General features: G+C 39.8%; 1 pseudogene; it reads right to left on the minus strand.

The window, feature by feature from the left end:
• Positions 1–162: 162 nt before the first annotated feature.
• On the minus strand, positions 163–663 carry LOC101994319 (annotated as a pseudogene).
• Between the last annotated feature and the right edge of the window lie 5,809 nt (positions 664–6,472).

Below are 6,472 nucleotides of genomic sequence, written 5' to 3' on the forward strand. Positions count from 1 at the left end.
GGCCCTTGGACTTCCCACAGGTCAGGGAACCCTGATGGCTCTTCAAGCTGATGAGGGAGAGGGACTTAATCAGGGGAGGGGGAGGGAAATGAGAGGTGGTGGCGGGGAGGAGGCAGAAATCCTCAATAAATAAATAAATTTAAAAAAAAAACAACAAAAACATAAAGTGTTAGCATTTAATTCGCCTCCCTGAGTGGCTTCAAGCCACCAGAACACAGGCACCTCCAACACCCTTTATCTTCTCTTCAGCTCTTCTGCTGAAAACTTTGGCTTTCACGATGACAGGCTGCTTAGGGAGCTTTCCCTTCCTCAGAACTTTGTAGTAGCCCGATCGCACGACATCAATGATGGGAGCAACTCCAGTCTTGTTCTTGGCAGCGTTGACCCAGGTCTGCTCACTGACCAGCGTCCACAGTTTATCCAGGTTGACAGTCGGGCAGAAGCTCTGGTTCCTCTTTAAGTGGTAATGCCTCATCCCAACTTTCCCGAAGTAACCTGGATGATATTTGTCGAAGTTGATCCTGTGATGATGCATGCCTCCAGCGTTCCCGCGTCCTCCCGGATGCTTGCGGTGTTTACCGATTTAGCCATGGCCGTGGCTCACGTGGCCCTGGAGTTTCCGGGTCTTCCTCAGTCTGGATGGCATGGCGGTGGCAGAAAGGAAAGAGGGCTGTGCTCCAATTTTATTTAAAGCATCTTTTAAATGAAACATCTTTTAAATGTCCATCAACCTTTTGTGGCACACTAATGATAATAATTAACACTTTTGTCTTTTCCACTGAAATCATCTCTAACATCTAGAACAACCACAATAATGATTTTTTTTCTGTATTGCTGAAGATTTTGCCTGTCTGTGGTTTTAGACATGCTTTTTTTGCTTAGATATTGCTATTAATAACAGTCATTGCCTTCCAGAGAGCTCACATAATTATTAAGTGAGGAAATTCTTATAACCTGATTGTAAGAGTGACGATGAAAGTACCACAGCAAGTGCATTACTTGTGTAACTAATACATACTGAAATAAAGTGGTTTGAAAAGTGGATGTCTTCAGCCTCATTTTCCTGCACGTGAGGAAGCTGCTGTTCAGAGGGTGGAAATAAACTCATAAGCTAGGGAAGGTGGTGTCTGCTGTGGATTTGGACTTCCTGGAATCCCCAACTCAAATCTTAACTACATTCCAGCTCCATGCAGGTGTTCACTCTCGTCAAACCCCGCTTCTCTTATATACGCACTCATGCTTTGCCGGTTCATCTTGCTCGGGTATGTTATCTGTTAATTTTTTCATCTGGGACTTGAGTAAGTAGGAGTCTATTTTGTACTTCTCTTGTAAAGGGTATACTCAGTTCTTAGCTTGAGAGATCACATGTTCTAGAAACCTCTGTTGATGATGAAAATCACAGCTTCTGGTAAAATTTCCATGCAATATAAAATCAGCATTTCCTTGCCCTTGAATACATTAAAGAGATGCCTCCACAAATGTTAAAACTTTGAAGATGAGTTTCTTCCAACTCATGCTGCCTTTTATGCTATCTTTACATCCAGACCACACAGAGGCAAATACATCTTGTCGACCCTCCCATGGCTGCTGACAGAGCAGCTGTAGGAAGATGATGTCAACTGTAGAGCTCTCTGTAAGTGCTAGTATTGGTGATTATTACAACTTATTTCTAGGGAGGGAATGGAAAGAATTCATTACACAACAACACTCGAGTGTGGAGAGACTGCCTGTAAGAGTGAAGAATTTCGGATCGTTCTCTCTGACTTTCTGTGGGTATTTAGGGCAGGCATTTGTGATATCAGAGTGTTTAGAAAACAGATCTTTTTTTTTTTTTCTTGCTCATCTCGGAGGAGGCAAAAGAAGAGAGAAATTCTGAAATTGGATGTGTATATTCATGCACGCTTCTTGGTAGAAATGTTACAGACTTTATAGTATCGTTGCTATTAAGGTGATACCAAAATATGATACAATATCAGGAAGATGTAAAATTTGATCTTATTTCTGGGAACACTACTATTAAGTCTTCCTTGAATTCACAGAAGGGAGTTCAGAGAAGTTGATGGATAAGATATAAAAAGATTGCACTGGACTCTGAGCCCCAGACCTTTATCAACTCAGGGAGGGTGTCTGGACCACAAATAGAGCTGTCAGCAGCAGGGTCCTCCCATTAAATCTTTCCAGAGAATATATAGCTGGTCCCGGCAAGGCCTTAGTCTGTACACAGACACAGCTAAATATGGGAGCAAATAATCGCTGCTGCTGTGAGTAGGTGCAGAGACTTTGAACTCAGTCAACAGCTGCTTTTTACAGTGACTAGCAAAGGCTTGTGGGTTGCTTATATCTGCCAGTTTTTGGCCCAACTGGAAGCTGCAACATCCCATCCCTTATGTGGATGTGCAAAGGCTATTTCAGAGAACAAAGCAGAGTTTGGCATTAAAAGCTATCGGGTTCTATATCAGATTTTATAGTTCATTTTGCAGTTCTGAATTTAGCATCAAAGGAAGCTGGTCATATATTACAAAAAGTGTCTCCAACTTAGATTCTTGCTCCTCTTACATGTTTACCAATTTAATAGACTTAATAGGCTTGTAAAAAACAATGAAATAAATATTTTTGGAATTTTTACTGTTAAGAAGAATTTAAATAATATTTAGGCTCTGGCGACATGGGAAGTTTTCTTCTAGACTTGAACTTTGGACTCTTACTCAGACCCCTCTCCCACAGCCGAGATTAAACAAAGGGTGAAAGGGCTCAGAAAATCTGCAACTGGCAGATGTTTAAGACTTTCTTTTTCTCTGTCCAGTATCCACCTTGTTTAAATGTATTGGTAATGTCAGTGCCGATAAGTTGGTCATGTGAGGTTCTTCACCTCTGTCCTCAGTTGTTTTCCATTGTTTTGACAAAACCACTATGACCAAGACAGTTTATAGAGTAACGAGTCTATTCTGAACTGGAAAGACTGATGGAAAGGAGGGTGAAGACAGGCTAGAAAGCATAGAAGTAAGAATAAGCTCTCTCCTGTTCGATTTCCTGCCATCGTCAACTTTATTGGTGCAGGTGACTGGGGATTGTGGGGGCAAGGAGTGCTGCTCAGCGAATTCTCAGGACACAGGGAATTGATGAAGAGATCCAGTGGAAGTTGACAGAGCTCAACACTGCCTAAGAGTGCCATGGATCATGTATGCTCTGCTTGTGTCTCCTGCCACGGCCAAATATCCAAGTTAAATGGCTGTTTCCAATACACCTTAAATTCCACATTTCTCCTAAGGCTGACGGAAATCAGTACCACGTGAGGAACAGAATTCAGGAAATACAGTTCTTTTATATCTAACCCATACTGCTTGGGGCACTGTAGAGTCTTCTAATACTATGAGCATGTAAGGAAACAGTTGGGGTAGGTTACAGGTACAGACGTGTTACTAAGACCTTCAGAATTATCAGTAAGCAAAATAAAACAGTAAAACCAGACAGGAGCCCTGCCCTCATGCCTTATAATCACATAGAAGTGACTGGGGAGAAAGGAAGCACAAGAACAAACTATGAAGTTACCATTTTCAAATGGACTGAGTCAGGCAAGAGTGAAAGTTTGGAGATCAGGTAGCAGGCTACCATTGAGGGCTGCATCAGAAATGACAAGGACTAGAATCAGTGTCATGGAAAAAAGTAAAAATATTTTTCATAATATTTCAGAAGAATAATAAAACACTTTTTTTCCTGATTTGAAAAAGGAAGGGAATGGTTAAAAAAATAGATAATCCCCATTTCTTTGACTTGAAGGAATTATTTAAGAAAATTCAGAGGAGGACTGGACTGGTCCTGGGATGTAGAATCAAGCATCAAACATGGAACATGATAGTTTTCAGACACTGGAATGTGATTTGTGTGAAAAATTAGAGGCCAGTTCATTCAACAAATGCATTTGAGAGTTACACATACAGAGGGGGAATATAAGGCTATGATAACAACCAGCCTAATAGGTCAGAACATATAGGAGGACAGACAATATAACAGTTGGTCTACTATGCATAGAACTGATCAACAAGAAGGGTACAGCATAAGGAAAAAGGAAAAGAGTAAGAATATTGAATTATGATCAAAATGATCAGAGTGTGATGCTGTAAAAGCAAAGGAAGTTTCAGTTGGAAGGGAGGGTCAGGCAATCTTTCAAACATTTTGGATTTAAGAAACGATATTCCTAGAAATTATGGGAGTCAAAAAGAAGTTTTTGTCCACATATGCACTAGCTTCTAATATTTACCACATTAGTGATTAACATCAAGAAATATATAAAATATGTGTTTAACAACTTAAATTAACATAAAAATGCTTTCATGATATATTACTTCTCAACAGAAAAGTATGGAGAGCAGTTACACGTTTTAAAAAAATTTATGGATACTTTCAAAGAGCAATATATAAAACCAGATATATAACAGACATAACCATTAACTAAGTGATCATAAACCATAACATCAATTAGCATGCATATAATCAAAACACTGAAGCAAGTGTAGCTATAGGTTTGACACTAACTGGCCTACATAGTGAGTTCCAGGCCAGCCTGAAGTAGTTATGGCATTGAACTCAGACTTCTGCCCCCAGCCAAGTATCACACCCCAATAATGTCCACAATTGCTGTTCTATAAACTGCTGACTTAGCTGACAATCATTTCATCATCTATGCCTGACAATGCTCAAGCATGCATTGGCAGTCCATTTATGGCAGTTCTCCAGTAGTTCTATCCTGGGCAGTCATAGATGCTTGTTATCGTCATGTCCAAGGTTCCAGTCTTCCTTTATGCTGCCTATCCAGTGTTTTTTGGGGCTTTCCTCTTTGCCTTATCCTGTACACTCCTCCAAGCAGTGCTATCTTGCCATCATTTATTCATGTAACACCTTTTATATTTTGTTACTTTAATGGTGTGGCTTTATAGAAAAGAGCCACAAACTCTTGTCTGTCTGTGCATCAAGTCATGGTCCCTGTTTTTTGGGATAATATGTAGAAAGAACGCCTGGCCTTGCAGAAGATGTATACTTGGAAAAACGAGTCTTCTTCTTTCTCTTTTTTTCTGTTTTTAAGTGCTCATGTGCATGCACCTGTGTGTGCATGCGTGTGCAGGTGCATGTGTGTGAGTGTGGACACACACCATAGGTAGGCAGAAGGCAACATTATGTCTCAGTCCTTACCTTCTGACCTGTTTGAAGAAGTGTCTGTTTGTTTCCCTCTGCGTAGGCCACGTTAACTGGCCTGTGAGTTTCTGCTGATCCCTTGTTACTGCCTCCCTCCCATCTCTGAAGGAGCACTGGGATAGAGGAACCAGTAAAGCTTTTAACTTTTTCTGTAGGTTCTATGGAGTTAAAGCTCAGCTCCTCACATTGATAGAGCAAGTCTTTTATCTACAGAATCACCCCTCAGTCCCAAAGGACTATATTTTAAGCTACTGGTAGAAAGGCTTTTATATCAAAGTCTGGTAAGTAGCAATTTCTGAAAAATTAGTTGCAATGTAAACTCTGTAATTTTTTCAGTGATTTTGTAATACTCGGGGTAAACATGACTGGACCATTTTATACTCTGAATGGATAGTTTACTCAGATATCATTGTCAAACTTGTGCATTAGTCCACTTGCAAATATTTGTTTATTGAATAATATACACTGATCACACAATGCCACATGTCATTATAAAACATTTCCAGTTTGTTAATACTACCTAAGTTCTTGTTATAAAAATAGTGTTTATCCCACAGACTTCACAAAGAATTCTAGGGATTCCAAGGATGCATCAATTGCATTTTGTGGTCATGTAAACAGACAACAATGCAAAATTAATTGTATCTGCCAATGAGGAGACCAAAGGGAGATCGGGATTACATGGTAAGGAAAGAAGCAGATTTCTCTAAGGAATGTTTTCCAGAGATGTTCACATAGCAAACAGGATGCCTATCGGGGAAGTGGCATAGCATACTCTGCAACTAGAAGATTTTTCTTCTTTATTGTGTTTTTAAAACTACAACCACGGTTTTGCAAGTGACAGAAGTGCTTGAGAAGACTAAAGGAGACAGCCTTCAGTAAGAAGAAGAGAAGTAGTCTAAAGACAACATTTTTGTAATGACATGAAGGAGTTATATTTAAAAAGCTACTTTCCTTCTAGTAAAGGAACCTAAGTGAAATAGGGCAAGCCAGATGTAGTTGTACTTGTTTTGTTGTTAGACAGTTTTCATTTTCTCAGTAAAAGGATGAAGTAAAATTATCATTTGTAATTTGGGATACAAGGATACGTTTTTGTATATTTACAGAAAACATAAGGTATGCAATGTTTTCTGGGTCAGAAGGATAAGAGAGATATCATAGTGTCATGAGATCACACTGCGGTCAGGACCAAAGGGGCTCATGAGCATGGATTTAATATAAAAAACTCTTTATTTCTCTCTCTCTCTCTCTCTCTCTCTCTCTCTCTCTCTCTCTCTCTCTC

Source organism: Microtus ochrogaster, linkage group LG9, assembly GCF_000317375.1.
Source record: "Microtus ochrogaster isolate Prairie Vole_2 linkage group LG9, MicOch1.0, whole genome shotgun sequence".
NCBI classification, from domain to species: domain Eukaryota; kingdom Metazoa; phylum Chordata; class Mammalia; order Rodentia; family Cricetidae; genus Microtus; species Microtus ochrogaster.